We start from the raw sequence: 18,537 nt of genomic DNA, 5'->3' as shown, positions 1-18,537 counted from the left end.
TTAAAAGAAGTTTGCATATACATGCATAATTGTAGTGAAATTAAGCCAAATGGTTTCATTTCAGTGTGCTAGGAAACAAGAATAGCTGAAGAGCTGTGAGTCCTCAGAGGACTTCTGTACTGCCAGTTGGTATTTGAGCAGTGTTCAGGCTTCAAAGCTGAGCCCCAGTACTCAGTTGCTGAAACAGGGGAGAAATGCATATTAAAAGCTTTGGTGTCTGTAGTGAAGTTCAGTTTTTGCTGTGGCTGAGCAATGCATGTGGTGTGTCATTTTTGGTGCTACTCTTAGGAGATTCCACCCAAAGTAAAACTGGGGGACTCAGCAGTGGGTTTTTAGCTTAATTTTCTTTGGGGAGAATTATTCTTCTAGGTTCTGTAAAAGAAACTGTGACTAAGGGAAATAACACTTCTCCCTCACCCTCAGAAAGTTCAGTTCTTGATTTGCCATAAACCCATCTGCAACTTCTAGATGTAAAACGTTAATAAACATGTGCTTTGAGGTAGTTTTGTTATACCTCTACTCAGACTTGCAAGTCTGAATTTTATGTTAGCTGTAAACTTTTAATTATTGCTATTCAACAAACAAAGCATTGCCTTCCTGATTTTGCAGACTGCACAAAGATGAATAATCACTTCTGAAGAGCTGTAAAGGATAGCCATGTGTCTTTGTTTTAGCTGGCTAGAGCTATTTTTTTCCCTAGTAGCTGGTATAATACCATGTTTTAGATTTAGGATGAGCATGAGATTGATAACACAAAGATGGATTAGTTCTTGTGAAGCAGTCCTTACTTTCAGTCAAGGACTTTTTGGCTTCTCACACCACAACACCAGTGAGTGGTTTGGGTGACACAAGAAGCTGGGGTGGGGGGACACAGCTTGGACAGCTGACCTAAGTTGGCCAAAGGGATATTCCGTAGCATGTGATGTCATGCTGAGTCTATCAACTAGAGGGAGAGCTTGCTCAGGGGCTTCTGCTGGGGAACAGGCTGGGCATCAGCCAGTGGGGGCTGAGTAATTGCATTGTGCATCACTTCTCTTGTGTATTCTAATTATTTTATCGTTATAATTCTCACTTTCTTTTTTGGTCCCGTTAAAGTGTCTTGATCTGAAACTACAGATTTTATCCTTCACCCCCCAATCCATCCTACTGTGGTGAGGTAGAGAGTGAGATGTTTAACTCTCTGCCAGGCTATACCATGATACTGTGCTAGGAGGAGCTGCTAGATTTTTGTGCGTGCCTTCAAGGGAAGATGTTAAAATCCTCTGGCAAATTTTATTGATGATGAAAGAAAAGGGAAGCAAAAACCTCCTGAGAATTGTGGCATCTGGTCTTTGAATATGGTGAAGCAAGGCACTGAAGTAATAGAAAGCCTTGAAAAAGAAACATGAGAGGCCCACAGCAGAAGCAGCAGTGGACTCTAAATTAGATCTGGGCAGCTCTGATGAGAAGGCAGTCCATAAAGAAATTGAGACTTGTGTTGCTGCAGAATAAAATACTAATCTTTGTAATGACTTTAGTTATAAAATACTGAAACTGTGATGCTTTTCAGAAATCACTGTATCATCCATAAATGCCAGAATATACAGGAAAGATGTTGCATGTGATTTTCCTACAGGTTTTGAGAGCGATTCTGATTTGGTAGACCTAATCTGAAGTCCACAGCTTTCACTAAATTATAATCTTCTCTAGTAGGAGATCTTAACTGTGGGCTTCTCTCCAAAACACTGGGGGATTATGTGAGAGAAACATTATATCCAAGCTGGATGATACTCAGAATGTTAGAAACTTGTCTACTCTCTGTACCAAGGAATTTTGCTGTATCAACACTGTATTTTTTACACAATTATTTGGATGATTTACTTGGGCTCTTTGATTTTTTTTTTTTTGGGTGTAACTTGGTGCAAATTTAAATCAGGCTCCTTTTGAATATTAGTCTTTGCTCCATTCTCTCTGCTTATGCAGCAAGATTTTTTTCCAAAGAAATATTTTAAATACCTGATACTCATATTCATAGAGGGCACTTGTTCATAGCTAATTTATTTTATGTATGCTGTCACAGGTGATTTAGAGCTTTTGTTCATGGAGTATGTTGGCCCTAATAATTGAGGTAGCTGGAGGATGTAAAGAGGTAGTTTTGCTGTGTTTCTCAAGAGGCCAACAAATACTTTCAATTAAAACCATCAAATTTAAATAGTATATCTCTAAATTCATGCCAAATGAATTTATAATGGACTTTTCTTTAAATGTAATTAAGCCTTTGACTCACAAGGAGTCAATGAGCGCAAGTGTTTTTGTTGTTCTTAAAAAACCATTGAAGTTGACTTACAAGTTATTTTTGCAACGCTGGGTGTAAGTAGGTCCAGAGGAGGGCCAAGCAAATGGCCAGAGGACTGGAACTCCTGTCCTGAGAAGAAGGTTGGAATTGTTCAGCCTGGGGAAGAGAAGGCTCTGGGGAGACCTTATTGTGGCCTTTCAATGTCTATAAAGGTGACAAATGAGAAAGATTTGAGACTGTATTGCCAAGGCTTATCGAGATAGGATAAGCTGCCATGGCTTTAAACTGAAACAAGGCAGACGTAATCTGCTCATGAGGAAGAAGCTTGTTATAAGTGCAGTGAAATATTGGCACAGGCTGCCCAGAGGTGTTGTGAATGCTGCTTTATTAGAGGTGTGCAAGATCAGGTTGGATAGGGCTTTGAGCAACTTGATCCAGTGAAAAAGATGTCCCTATCTGTGGCAGGGAGGTTGGGCTCTATCTTTAAAGATTCTTTCCAACCCAAACTATTGTATGATCTCTAGAAAGGATTTAGGGAGCAAGAATGGTGTCTTGTTGCCCACTACTGCTGCAGTTTGTCGTCACTCTCCCTCCCACTCCCTCTTAGCCCTTCTAGACATCATTCCTGTGCTGACATTATTCCTGTATTTCCCAAGCTGCCAGTGGGTATTGTGCTTAGCCTTTGGTACTTGGTTTGATTTTACATGCAAAATCACCTTTTCAATAAGACTTGGTAGTTGCTGTCTTTTTACAGCCTCATTAAAATTGCAAGCTGCTTTTAAATACTTTTTTTTTGTGATAATGTTACATATTTGTGATGCCTTCATGGAAATTTACCTGAGTATTAAGCTAGAAAGTTATCCTCTGAGGAAACAGACACCAGAAAACCTTTTTATCTCAACGAGGGACACAGGTTACCTGTTTTTCAAGTTGAAAAGGGCTCAAACACACAGGGTAAGGGTAAAACCAAATAGTTTTAGAAGAAGCAGAATTGAAATGATCAGTACTGTGATGGGCAGTGATCTGTGTTGCTCATTAATCCTCTGAAATGCCATTATTTTCTTGAAACTGTAGGGCTTTTGATTTAAGGGTGTTTTTAGAGGCAGTCTTTTTAAACAGCTTGTTTAAAACCTCTAAGACTGAGCATGTCTCTCTCCTTTCTTCCCTTCTTGGTGCTTGCAGAGTGCTTCCTTTTTTGAAGTTTTGACAGGAAAAGCATGTAAATAGGTGGAGAAAGGGGAAGAACTTTCTTCAGTGTGCTAGGTTTGTACTCACATCTGAAAAAATTACAGTGGGCTTGGAGACCAGCAACAGGCACAAGGGCACAAAATTACAAACTTGATCTGCCTTACACAGCAGCTGCTGGAAGATTTATTTCTCTCGGGTCAGTGCTAGGTTTTCCTGTTGATTTGAGTAGCTTTGTGTCTTTGCATCCTTTTATGGTTCCTTACTTTGTGAAGCCTCTTGGCTGTCTCTTGGCATGCTTGCATATCATGCCAGAGTGTAGCAGGGGGATGCTCTAACTAGTTACAACTGAGCCACCTCAGGTATCCAGAGCTTCCAGCCATGGCAGAATGGATCTCTGCACGATTAATTTACTCCTACCCTCACAAGCTTTGTCAGGCTCGTCACAGATGATTCATTTCTTCCTTCTGTGGCATCTGGGGCTTACAATATGTCTCTGCTATAGTGAGATGGGGCGTGGTAATAAAAGCAAGAAGGATGAAAAGCAGAAAGCCTAAGTGTGAGGAACTGACCAGCTCTGGAGGTGTAATGACGCATCTGTCTGAAAGCTGGTGGTCAGAGAGAGAAGAGGAGTGGTGCAGTGTCTAACTGGACACCACTGGGTGACCCTGGCTGCTGTGAGACACACAGAGTGGGGCTCGTGGTGCAGAACGCCAAGCTCTTGGTCCCTTACCCTTCAGGAAGCGTGCTTTTGTTGTGAAACCGAAGGGTCTCATCTCAAATATCTGAATATTATTTAGGAGCATTGTCAGTTTACAAACAGCTTCTTGGACTGGGGAAAGTGAATGTGGCTTCTCTTCAGTCTTTAGAGGTGCATAATAATCAGTTTTCAAATTTAATTGTGAGATCGCTGTTTAGCATTACTTGCAAGGAATTATAGAGGGACAAAAATTCAGTGTTTTAAATGGTCCACAAAAATCTGTCCAAGTTGTGAATTCTGGATAGTCCATGAAATCCTCAAGGCAAAATTTGGACTTTTAATCTAGGCATTAAGTAAATATTTGTGTTTACAATTTGGTTATGTGCTTCTATATATGAAGGAAACTTTGTGTACTCACTATTTAATTCACTAACCAACAGAGGTTTGGGAATATGTGCACTGAGCAGACAAAAAAAAAGTAATAAATTCTAGTTTTCATAGATATTTGATTTTTGGGAGCGAGATACTAAAATATTTCTGTTAATTATTTTTAACGTAAGGGATTAAACCATCTGTCTCCTGATTGAGATTTGTTTTTAAAACCAAATGCATTGGATTTGTTTTTTTTGTTTCATTTAAAAGTGAAAGGATCCCTTGAGAAGCTGTACCCTTTGCAATTGTGATTTAACAATTAGTGTCGTGTGGCTGGGCATCTGCTTCCTAAATCAGTCCCACTAAGGGCATTGGGAGGGCTATTTCCTACAGCTCTCAAAGAGGCTGGATGCCAGAATGTGATGCTGATGTAAGTCTTTGTAAAGATGTTTCTCTGTATTCCTTTACTTTCTATATATACAATGCTATTTTTGCAGAGCAGTTCCTGTCATTGCAGGCAAAAGAGAATTTAACTCGTGCAGTCTGCACAGACTTGTTCCTTTCTGATGTTTTGTTTTTTTTTTTTTTTGGTTGAAGGGGGAAAGTATGTATTCATAGAAAGCTACCCAGTTGCTTGTTTCCCAAATTCAGGAATTTGAACAGGATAAAAACATGTCTACATCATCTCTTCCCAGAGAGAAAAGAGATTAAAAAAAAAAAAAAACACTCATTACTAAAAAGTATTATTGCAATAAAACACTACAGAATAACTTATAAAAATTGTTGTAGACTACCAGTCACACAAAACATGACTAAAGGTTTTGTTATAATAAAGGTAATAAGCTGCAGAACTTGCATTTGCTGGGCAACACATTCTGTATTGCTAAGTTTTTTATCTTTTTAGATTATGTGAAAGCAAACTCCAGAGTTCTAGAAATATTAGTGCTTTGTCTTAAAATAAGATTAGCAGCTAGAATGAAGACATTTGGTTGGTATGTTTATCATGTAGCTGCTGGAAGTTTTCTTTCATTAAACTCTCCCGTGTTTTCAAATGACATGTTGGCTAACAACAGAAAACTGAGTGGTTGATGGATTCTTATGTTCCCTCACACTTTTATTTTTGGCAGAGGATATAAATTACCAGAGAAGGGCCTTGTCTTAATTCCTAATGCATAGCTGCCGTGAGATTGGAGTGTATGGATGAGTTATTTTTAATGAGCTGGCAGAGATTTTGTCAATACAACATTTTGGCTTCAAAATAGAACCATATTTTTAAAACAATGAAATGCTTTTTATGTTTTTCCATTATCAAGAGGTATTTATTTCAAGAAAACCATAATGAAGATTTTCTGTGGTACAGCAGTAATGTGAGGAAAAAAGGAAAGGCAAGACTGAAGGGGGAGAAGCCCAGAGCAGTTGCCTTGTGTTCTGTGTTCTCTATAAAGCCTGGCTGAACAATCCAGAACATTGCAAGTTAATATCTCTTAATGAGTGCTTTCATGAGTCTCAGACTGTGAGGTTTTAGTATTTCTGGCTCCATACTTCCTGATTTCCCTGGATTTCACTTGATATTTCCAAATAGTAAACATTAGAACTTACAGGAGAAATATTGGGAGGAGGATCTCAGGGATGTTGGTTGAGGTTTTCAGGAAGGTGTTATTAATTTCTCCTCAAACAATGCAGAGTCCAGTTGCAACTTCATGCCCCTTTGATTCTAATGCCATGAAAAACCAAACTGATGACAGAAATAATTAGCAACTGATGGTAGCCACAGTGATTTACTACTCTTTGTAGCAGCTGCCTTGCAGTTGGCTGTTCTGTCAGTCAAATGCAATCAGGGTAAAAATAAATTTAGGCTAATAATCAGATTTAAGGTTTATGCATGGCAGCATCGTTTTGGGAAGCTTCCTTGTCTTCTCTGTCAGCACTCTTTGTTCCAGTGGTGTGTAACAAAGGATGTACCAGAATATCAGTGATGTACAGAAAGCATGAAGGGGAGGAGTGGCAACCCAAAATTCACATTAGGTACTTAGAAAAATGAGCTTGTTCTCTTTGTTATCGAGTCTGATTCCCACAAATGCCTTATTTCCTCTGCTCGCTTGTCTTTGCAGACACGTCCTATTCTGTTCTGCCAAAGATGCCTGCAAATAGGCAGAAGTAACTCAGTGGCGAAGGATATTTTAAATACAGAGAGAAAGCATCACTTTTTCCTTCTCATCCCAATGCAGTGAAAACATGTGGGCTTGACAAAAAATGTTTGCTAAGACAGTTATTTAAGGCTAAGCAGATGATAATCCTCTGCGTAATACCTTGAGTTGGTTACAGCAGTAGTGCTGACTGTAGAACCCCTGACTGATTGGCTAGCAAGGAGCTAGACTAAATAATGCATATTATTCAGTGGTCATATGAAAGGCTATATTGTAAAGATGAATTTCTTACATTTTTGGAAGGATTTTGTTGAGAGTTGCACTCTGAGGAATGAGCCCAGTCTCTCTGAATGAAACCAGAAATCAGGCACTTCAGAGCGAACTCTTCTTAGGGACAAGTAGGAGAGATGGCATAAACCGTGGGGGCAAAGGAGCTTATGCAAAATTCACTTTTAACAAATGTAAAGAGGTAATAACTTGGTTCAGCAGGAGAAGATTTAGGCATAGATTGTGAAAGAAGAAAGAGGCACAGTGCCCCTCCTGGATAGACTTTATGGCTGTGAGCTCCTGCGGCAGGCCTTTCCCAGCTCGGAAGGTAACTGCTGCACAGCAGGGGCTGTGAGGTTTTACGGGTAATTCAGGACTGATTGGAAAATGGTGGTTCCCAGCATCTGCTGCAGCTTGCAATGTAAGCAGTGTTTTGTGCTACCAAAACTCAACACCAGTTTCCGTCCTCCTGTAGGAGGAGGCAAGAGTCTCTCTTCAAGCGTGAGGAGTTCAAGCAGATAAAAACCTATTCATTTACAGGTTTACAGGGGTAAAGAGAAGTATGAATATGCTGTAAGGAAAATAAGGATAACAAAATAGGTGCAGACGTGGCTGAATGCCCTTGAGCTGACCCCTAATGAGGCACGCTGGCACAGGCACCTCAGGTAAAAGCTGAGCGTTCAGAATTGTCACTGAAATACCTGGAATGAGTTCTGAAGGCTTACATCACTTGGAAATCAGTCTCACAGTTTTCTTTCATAGGTGGTTCTTCAGAGTCATTACAGAACTAAATTATTTTATGGCCTTGCAGTAAATGTGTTTTGATTTTACATGTATATATACTTTGTGGGGTTTTTTTCATTTTTAAGCACATACAACTGCTTACAAATGCAGTTTAAGTAATCTCTTTTTGGTGGTCATCTTCTTTTTATTATGAAGTATACAAAGGCATACAGAGGTTTAGAAAGGTGAATATTAATGAAAGCTTTTTAAGAACATGAAATATGTACTAATTGTTATCAGATATTCATTGGCAGGGAAGGATGGCTGATATCCAATTTCCTAATACTTACAGTTGTATCAGTTGCATACAGTTGTAGAGTAATTACAAGTACAACTTAAGAGCTTTGAGAGATGAGCGCATCAATTTTCTTTACTCTCCTGCAAAAATTAGCTCCTAATTGTGTTATAAAGAATATGTGGAATGCTGGCAAGTTGGGCTAAAGAAGTTGTGCTTGTATCAGTATTCCTCTTTGAGTTTCCTTAGTTTCAGTTGTGGTTTTGCAACAATGCAATTCCATTGATTTCAGAGCAGTCACTTCTGATTTTTTTTTTTTTTTTTTTTATTTATTTCTGTAAGTCATGCCCTAAAGAAGTCTTTTATGGGACAGGGAGGACTTGGTAGGAAACACTGTTTAGAATGCTGCAGAGTGGGTGCAGTTGAATCAAGAGGTAATATTATGTAAGATAAAGGTTTTTTTTTTTTTTTACATATGCAATAGCTATCATTTGCATTGACAGCATGTTGGGGAATAGAGTATTTTAGTTCATGTTACTCTAGGGAACCATTTTCCACTCTCTTGCTCAATGTGTTTAGAACACTGAAAATAATAAAAACTGCCTGCACTTGACCTGACTCAAACTATAAATTATTGGCTGCTTTGAAAGATATTCCCACATCCAATGCATTGTTGACTTAACAGTTACTAAGGCTACAAATGACAACATTGTCCCCCTATTTTTTTAACATAGAGTAAAAATGCATCAAAATGTTCTTGAGATGATGATTGCTAGTGTGTGAGTGGATGGGGAAATTGGAAAATGGGGTCAGATGCATTTCATGTCCTGCTTTTACTCCAAAGATGCTATTCCCTTAGTTTCTACTGTTGATGTCCTTACTGTTAGCCAGTGAATGCAGTTTTCCAGTATTTTGCTTTTCACCTTAAACATAAATTTAATTTTTCATGTGGCTCCTGAACTGAGTTTAAGGGGTTTTTAATTCATATTTTATTAAACATGATGCGAAATAAAGTTGACAGTAGATGTAAGTGGAGAGTTATTAATCCTTGCCAAAGAGCAAAAATTCCACACTTTAGCAACCCTTTTCCCTCACTTGTTATAATTGACTTCAGAATAGTATGGCCACTTGCAGACCTTTCTGCAGGGATAGCAAAACATTTACAGAGATCTTCTGAGTGCAGATACTTATTAATGATGGTAAATTTCTAATAAAACATTTTTTTAAAATCTGATTGCTGTTTCCCTTCAAATCCTACTCACAGTTAGAAAAATTGCATGTAATCTGCAAGGTCCACTAGAATTAAGAACAATTTTTTTTCAATATGTCTAAACCATTGCAGACAGATTAGATAACCTTGATTGAAAATCAGTGTAGAATGAAGGTGAAATAGTCTGTTCTTTCAAAGATGTGTCTGATGTACAGTGTTTCAGAGATTTTTTTGAGTATGCAATAAGGGTAATGTAACCATTGCTGTAAAGTACCATTGAAACCACATTTGAATTAGTTCCATCTATTAGAAAACAGGAAAAATAAATGTATAAATACAATTATCAGAATAGAGAAAGCACAGAGGCTAGAATGGTATTCACTTCCCAGTAAGCAACATAAACTGAACATCAGTCAAGACAGTTTTGAAGCTGTGAGATGTCAAAAAGATGTGATTACAGGAAGCACTGTTCTGGAAGTATTTAATTATTGATATTTGTATCTATTTGAATATTAGTATTTTTTTTCAGTCACTTTGACTACTGCAAGAGGTGTGATGCTGGGTTTGGGTGCAGTTATGCTGCTGCTGTTGCTCTCTGAACTGATATCAGTGTTCTGGGCCTATATTTGGGCTGAGAATAACTATCTGAATCCTTGCCACAAATGTGTTCTGTTCTTTTTGATGGCAATCTGAGATATATTTATTTTTTTACTGACACTGAGCACTCTTAAGTTGTGCAGTTTCAATTCCCCAAACAGAAGGACTACTTTTCCCTTCTTACATGAACAGACTGAAACTGAGAGAACCTGAGCAGGTTATCTTCCATCTTCTGCACTGCCATCCTGTTGTGGGACCCTACTGATAACTTGTGTGTTGATGTGCATTTGATATTTTTGTTGCTTTTCTCCTCTCTTGTTCTGCACTTTTGAACACTGTAATTATTTTGGTGCTTCAGCAGGGTGCCTCTGTTGGGAAAGTGAGAAATAAGGAAAAAGAAAATATTCTCAACAGACTTCTGAGAGGGAGAGGGCAAATGGTTGGCTGGATGTTGCAGCTGATAGCTGTCAAAAAGTCTTTCCTGGAGTTAATGAACAGGAAAACAAGAAAGAGAAGAAGTGTAGACTGATAACTTTCAATGTTTTCTGGACTTCTGTGGTTAGATTTCAGAAAAAAAAATCTTCTAATACACAATAAAATAGGCTCTGGACTAAAGGCTTTTTATTCTTGCAGAGAAGTAGCAAAGGGCATTTTAAAAACAGCAAAAGGGATTGTGCTGCTGTTCAATAGTATGAATATAGAAACAAGAAGAAATATTTCTGTGAAAATGACACTTCTGATGTTTCAAATGTTTTGATAATTTTATATAGGAAGAACTGCTATTCATTTTTCATTTTATTCCTGTAATATGAGCATGTGTCTTATTTTACCTCTATATTTATATATTCACTGTAAAAGTATATGTTGGAATTTTCTTAGATCCATGGTTTAAGAACAAAACAGAGCAGAACTACTTATTTCTTGGAGTATTTACATACTTCATGTATCCTAACCTGCACAGCATTTTTCTGTGCCAGTTCCAGTGGTTATGTCCTAGGAATCATAATCATGATGCCTCACTGGAGGTATAAAGCACTTTGTGTTTGTTCCAAAGATGTCTCTGGAAGTAGATCAGAGCTGAACCTGAAGGTATGGTCTATGGCATCATTTTGATTAAAAAAGGAAAAAAAAAAACCTTGGTTTTCAGGTAGAAATGCTTGGAGAGGTTTAAATAAAGCTGTGCTCCTTACTCAGGAAGCAATGATGATTTTTGAATAAAATCATTAAGAAATAGACTTGGCCCTACAAAAAGTGATGATTTGGAAGGTGATGAGAAAATAAAGGAGGAAGGCACCAAAAGTTTTCTTTGTTTCAAGTTCTTCTCTACACAATGGGAAAACTTCCATAACCAAAAAGACCCAAACCATGTCAGTGTTTATGAGGGTGGGGGGATGATGACAGAATAAATCTTTAGTTGTTATATGTCAGAAACTAATTTGAAATGTAGATAAAGATAACTAGAGAGTGAGAAACCTTCCCTCTTTAAGGGAGTTTTCCATTTTGGCAGTTTCAGCTCTGCTTTCAGCTTAGTACAGATGTGGAGTTGCTTGGAGAGATGAATTCAATGCTGAAGTCAGTCACCATCTGGATGCAGTTGTTTTCATTCTCTTTTACTTCCTCTAGACCAACTGAATTGGGTTTGGGGAGTAACTTCTTGGCAAGGTGGCAAAATATGTGTAATTGGGTCTATTCCCACTCAGATATAGCAAAGATGCCACAGCATTCCAGGACTAGATGAGCTTGATTTAATTCAAACTGTATTTCTCAGAATCATGATTTAAAATCCTGTTAAACAGCACTTTATTTATCAAAATAAGGCTGTGAGGCCAAAATAACACCTCCATCTTCTTACTGGAAATGAGATAGGTGAGACAGAACCTTCTGAAGAAATCTGGTGGTGCCTGGTATTGTGCAGCTTCTCCAGCCCAGTGCTAAAGGTGCAGTTTCTTGTGAATTTAACTAGTTGGAGTTCAAACAGCCTTCAGCTGAATTTTTGAAATTGTCATCTAAACGGGAGCAGTCTCCTGATGGTTCCCTAATACGCATGTGAAAAGTAGTGATTGTCCAAAAACATTTACAGTTGAGCAGTTGCATTTACAGACTTGCTAGAGTTTAGTAAAATTAGAGCTGAACTAAATGGATTAAAAGGTATAACCCCCCACACACACTCCTCAAACTAACCTAACAGACAATAGCAAAGTTGAGAACACTTGTCAGGCAAGGATTTTCAAAGTAACACCACTTCCCAGGACGCTGAGTTAAGAATGGTTTGCAGCTTCCTCTAATATACTGCCCAAAGCCCATGGGATTCTTAAGTGGTCACGATTCTTAAATTCACTATCAAAACACCAGACCTTCTTGGTAGAAAAAAAGAGTGTCTTATTTAACATCATAAGCATGTGGAACATGGAGTAAATAAAGAGTAGTTTATGCTACAGAAAATGCAGGCACGTATTACACATGCACTGTGAAGATGCAGAAGGTCCGGTTCGGGAAATACAGAAGGAAAATTAAACTTAATATGTGCAAAATCAAGCCTACAGTTCATTTCAGAGTGAGGCCAATAAAGAATTGCTAGACCAGACAAAGACTTACTTGGAGCAGAGCAGCTAAATTTCAGACAGTGTTTGGAATATGAACATGAAAACATAATATCCAATCTAACGCAGAAATTTCAGGCTTTGGTACTTGAGAATCCAACTGTCTCCTGTTTGTTTTCTGGAAGGCCTTGGATTATTGTAGATGTGTTTCCCACCTTTGTTTTCTGATGCTGTCCTCTGCTTAGACCACGTTTTGGTTTTTAGCTTGGGTTGGCCTGAAATACCCTGAAGTACTTCTGCAAATATTCAAAAATACTACTACCTCTGTTCATTGTGATGCCTTGAGATGTTAGCTTTTATATTTTTCGAATCCTTTACTGCATTAGTGCATAACTTTAAACTCCATGTGAAGTTTAGAGTTAGAGAGTTAATTCTCTTCCCATTTTGGATAGACTAAACAATCTCTCTGGGCCTGTGATCCAAGGACACCCTACAGCCTCAGGACTCAAAGTAGAAACAAAAGTGAATTGGGGAGGAGCAAAATGGGCAATCATGACTTCATTACCTTCATTACCATAATCAGAGGATTAATGCCACACTTATATCAGCCTGGAAGACTCATGACCATTGTCCCTTTTGGATGAAGCACTTTGGGGAGGCTTTGCCCTTTTTGTACCCAAAGGCCCTTCACTAAATATATCTGCTTTTATCCTTTTAACTTTGGTCTCTGTTTCCAGATAAGCTCAAATTAGGCATCAATAGTACTGCCAATATCTTTCAAAGAGTGGGGATTTAAAGGCTGAAATGCACTTCTTACAAGTACATATATCTTGGATCTGTTTACAACAGCTGACTCTACATCAGAACTCTAATTTTGCACATATTTAGAAACAGCTAAATGTGTTTATTGTATGTGTCCATGCATAGGTGTGACCATCAGTGTACATTTTTGCACCTTGGTACATAATGCTTCATTTAGGGGATGCTGCTCTGGTTTTAAAATTACAGTTTCTTTGCCTCCAATGCTCATTAACTGACTGTAAATGATTATCCAGTGCATCAACTGCGTTTCTTTATTTGAATAAAGTTTGTTTGAAACAAAGTAAAACTGATTTTCATACTAAAAACCCTTGGAACAATACAGTTATCTTCAGGGAAATCATGAACTAGAACAGTTCCTAAAAATGACCATAAGACCATATTTCACCCAAAAAATAGTTGTTTTTTGAAAGTGGTATTTCAATCTAAGTTTCAGTGAACATTCTATCTCAGAGTTAACTTTTCTGGGTATTTGAGTGGTTTTTTTTCTTAAAACATTTTATTATGCATTGTATAGTTGTGGAGGTATATTCTTCTGGAAAAAATATACAGGATTAAGATGCTTGTAAAGCCTATCTATTATCTTAAAATTATGTCAGAAACAGACAAAATGTGCATGTGGGAGATTGTGCATGCAAATTTTGGCACTGTGGGTGTAACTATAGATGCAGATAGGTGTGTGCATATATGTATTGCTGAAATGCAGCTGGGAAGAAATGAAGAGACATGAGTAGGCTTCCATGGGAAGGATGAGTTTCTATTTCATTACCATTTTGAACTTCCTTTTTTTTTAAGACTATAATTTTGTTTTATTTTTCTTATTTTTACTTTTCAGCTACTTCTGTGTCTGATTTTGGTAGCATGAAGAACTGCTAGTAAAAATGAAGAATGTAGAGATAGGGTATCTACAGCCTTATTTAGCAGAGAGGACAAGGTGTTTGTTCTACATCAGAAAACCCCATTCTTAAACTCTTCATGTATTGCATATTATGAAATGAGCCAAGTCCTTATCATAATTGGGTGGAAGTGTGAGTGTGTTTCAGGAATTTGGATAATTATCTCTCTCAGAGTTTCACAATGAAGATTTTTTTTTTTTTAATGTAAAACATTAAAAGTCTCCTTGGTGAAATTAAACTTCCATTTGCTGGGCTGGTGGGCCTGAAACTGCCCCTGAGTGTGTCTCACTAAGTTGCTCCTGTCAGAGAAGTCAATTTTCTTCCCCACTAGTGTTCCAACAATAATCTTATGCATCTGCTTCTAGTGAGTATTTTTGACAGATGGGGAGAGAAATGCCATTTTCTCCTGCATAATTTGATGTGCAATATTGCACACAGACCTTTAAATTGTCTGTAAAGATTTATCTCTGATCACTGCAGTAAAATATCACCTTATTTACAATTAAATGAAAAACTCTATTTGTCAGGCTCTTCCAGACAAGTATTTTAAATGTCAAAAATCAGTTGTTTGCTTCAGATTCAACACTTATTTGATTTAGTATCTCAGTGTTTGCAGGGAGCATGGGGGACACAGATGATAACGTGAAAAAATGAAGCGAAGTTCAAGTCCTGGAAGGTGCTGAGAACTTCCCCTAAAAGCCAGAGGAATGGATGGCACTTAGAGGAATATTTTTAAAATAGAATAAAATCTAAAATAAATTTTAAAATTCCAAAACTAAACAATTAAAACCTTCAAAGCAAATGGTTTATGACACTCTAAATAATTCTATTGTTCTCTGTTAAGTTACACAGTGTAACACAGGTAATTAGCAGGACCTTACATATTCTAGCATGTAATGGCTTATAATAATCTTAGTAGTCATGAACTGAGTAAATAAAGGAGAAATCCTGTTTAAAATGTGCTTTTCTGAGCTTATTGGGTTACAAACTGAATTGTGCTGCTTGTTCCTCAACACAAACATAAAATTCACCATTGTTGTTGCAAGCATATAATTTTTTTCCCCCAAAATGGCAGGACTTAGGCTTTTTGGCATTGCATTCAATATTTTTATTGATTTGGAAATGAGGAAAAATAATTTTGCAATTAAATTTGCATGATTTAGCTTTTATAATGGTGCTCTGTTTATCTTGAAACGTACAGTACAGTAGCTCTTCAATCTGCTTTTATTCATTAATGCTTTGTTACCTGGTAAGGGTTCTAGCAAAGAGCTGGGAGTAGACTTGGGTATGTGAAAATAAATAATGCAATTCGCTTTAAAAGAGCATAATAAGGACATAATTGGTTAGGCATTATTGAGGTGATAGCAGTCAACAGCTTAAAATTATAGACCTAGAAAAAAAAAAGTCCACTTTTAAAGGAGCTTGCACATGATTTTGCTTGGTTCACACTGCTGTGCACCTGTCTGCTCTATGTGGGTGTAGTCAAAATCCCTCCTGAGGGCAGGAGTGCCAATGCAAGGACCTCCAGAGTGTTGTCTCAGGAAAAGTGTGATTGTGTCTGTCTATATATAGAGAGAGGTAGATGTACATATATATAAACACACCTTTTTGTAATAACTTGCTGAGTGAAGGTGCAGGGGGTTGTTGTTTGTCTCCGAGCTTGCAGATTACGTAGCAACAAAATGGGGAAAAGGACATTTGGGAGAAAGCTGTGATATCCCTTGCCACTTGGTCACTCTTTTCCTGCCCATTCCTTCTTCTCTGAATACAAAGCACTTTGTCAAGCCCCTGTAGAGGTGTGGGATTCAAGTAGTCTACCTGTCAAGGTGGCTTGCAAGTGCAACACAGCCTCTGTTTTGATAGCTTATGTCAAAATAAGTGAATGCCAGAATGGTAGGAAATAGGTAATCGGGGAGTCATGCCTGTACACCAAGTTTTCTTGAAAAGCAGATTTGGGAATTGTTTGCCCTTGTGTAAATAAATCCTACACTAGTTGTTCAGACCTTGAAATACATGAAATTCAGGTTCAGCAGTTTTGATTTTTGGGGTATGTAAGGGACATATTTAGCTACTTAGAAGGATAACGCTGAAAAGCCCTGGGGTTTTTTTTTGGTGGTTGTTTATGGTTAAAAAAAATAAACGACACACAACCCCCCGTAACACAGACACAGGAAACAACCTCTCTAATTTATAGCAGTTAATGACAGTGATCTGTGCATCAAACCTAACCCCCCACCGGTTGCTGAAGGGTAAGCTTAAGCTTGTCCTGAGCTTGCTGCTCGTGCTCTGTGCCATGTGGCTGTTAGCAGGAGTACTTGGGCAATGAGTGCTTGGCTGGACCTGAGCCAGAACGTTCTTAGCCTCTTGTAGAATGGGATTCTAAATTACTGCTATAAAACAAGTGTTTGTGGGGAGAATTGAGAGTTCACTTAGCTGCGTGTGTCTCTCTCAGGGAGCCTCCTTGGGAGCTGAGGAGCAGAGAATGAAAAGGATAAAAGACAAAGTAGGCTAAGAAATTCACCCAGACCTTGTCACTGCTGTGTTTTACCAGTTCTCCCATGAAATGTGCATGGAGGCAGAATGGATCTGATGCCAAGCATGATATGATTTTTATTGCGGGCTTGATGAAATCCTGTCATGCCTTTTTGTGTGACCTGAAGTCTACCATTTGTGTGGTTATTCAGAGATGTTCAAGATAACAACATGAATGAGGATATGAGCTCTTGTAGAAAATCAAAATCAGAATATTACCAGCCAATGTGTGTGCCTAGCTGAGAGACGATGTGTCGAGTGAAGCTCTGAGCTAGAGTTTCCATGGATTTGCAGTTATGGCTTGTTGGATAATAAAATCTTTAATATTTAGAAGTTATAGGAAAAGGGTCTGTAGTAATCCATATAGCTAATTCACTAACATCGAGAGTTCATGAAAATAATGAAAATAAATAAATCCTAAAGATTAGAATCTAAAAATTTAGCTAGGAAGAACATTTTATTGTGTCTGAGAGGCCGAGGTCAAAATCTGCAGCAATAAATAATGACAAGTCCAATTTTTCCCCCTAATAATGGCAATGTATTTTTCCTACTTTATTTCATATGCACAGTAAGCTGCAGATAGCTTTGCAAAAATGATAAGCAAACCAAGCGTACAAAGTACATGAAATATTTTATTTCCTCAGAAAAGTAAAACTGCAGCATCATGCCAGGACATGGGTTCAGTTGTGAAATTGTATTTTAAACAATGCTGTTCTTCTGAGAAACAAAATATTCATAACTCTGACCAGCTTGTATAAACAACCATTAAATCCTACTTAATTTTTGAAACTTACTACTGATTTTTCGCACAGGTAAAGTGAGGATAATAACAATGTCATGTTGCTGCTGGAAAGGTTCTTATCTAATGCTTTTTTCTTTTGCTGATTGAAAGGCAGACCATCTGCCACAAAGTGTTCTGCATTTGTCTTTAGCGTGCCACCTGCAACTTTAAGCGAGACTTTTTAAGTGAGATTCCGTCTGTCCCATCTTCTCACATACTGGATTTCTTTAAAAGGAAATAGGTTTGGTTTTTTTTTTTTTGTTTTTTTTTATGATGCTGACTGACTTTTGCAGAGGAATCTTTAGTCCCTCAAAACGGGTGCAATTCCATATTGGCAGTTTATATTCAACATGGGTTGTGGCCTTTTTTTTGTCAGAGAAGGCACCTTGATCAGCTATGCTGGAGATATAGCAATGAAAAGAGATTAAATAAGTGTCTCAAAATTCAATAATCCCCACTGGATTTTACACTCATGACACTGATTTAGCTGAAGATATGTAGATTGAAAGTATATTTGTGCAGGCAGAGAGACTAATTTTCAAATGAATTTTCCTTATTTTGGCCCTTGAAATGCGAGTATAGCTCCCATTCTAAAACCCATGTTCTGATTTGGTGTCTTTGGATCTGAGAAATAAGGTTGTGTACCACACTGTGTCATGTCCCAGTGCTGATCTGACCTTCACCAGGCCTACATCCCCCAAAGGCACTTTTTTAGTGTGCTGTCAGTGAACAGTGGATATAGGTTTAAGGTAACTTCTGAACAAAGGGATTAAACTGCTCTTGCGAATCCACTGCCTTTTTTCTTTTTTTTGGAGTGATATCGTTGTGGGGTGGAGCTGAGTGTGATAATTAGCAGGTTGTTCAGTACTTACTATGATATTCTAGACTTGTGTGCCAAAACGGGAACTTTATCAAAGGAAAGTGTGAGAAATGCCAGGATGGAGTTTGCAGAAAGGAAATCTTGCTTGTTTTGAAGCTGGTGGAAATGGAGCGGTGGATTTTAGAGATCTGACTCCCTCATTTACATGTTGTTTTCAAATTTGTTGAATTGACAGTCCAACTCTCAATATCCTTGCTGCCCTGAAATATTAACAGTGGCAGGTACATCACAATTTCGTTCTTGAATACTGATGTTAAGTGTGAGAAAGTTCTCAAGAACACTGTGGGGACATGGAATTACTGCAGAGAGTGAGGCAGG

The 18,537-nt window shown here is 38.0% G+C and overlaps 1 protein-coding gene across 33 annotated transcripts in view; it reads left to right on the top strand.

The window, feature by feature from the left end:
- NRXN1 (neurexin 1) overlaps positions 1-18,537 on the top strand; it is a 674,512-nt gene that overhangs the window by 178,807 nt on the left and 477,168 nt on the right. The window lies entirely within an intron of this gene.

Source organism: Anomalospiza imberbis, chromosome 3, assembly GCF_031753505.1.
Source record: "Anomalospiza imberbis isolate Cuckoo-Finch-1a 21T00152 chromosome 3, ASM3175350v1, whole genome shotgun sequence".
Classification (NCBI taxonomy): Eukaryota; Metazoa; Chordata; class Aves; order Passeriformes; family Viduidae; genus Anomalospiza; species Anomalospiza imberbis.
This window is presented reverse-complemented; position numbering and strand designations above follow the sequence as displayed.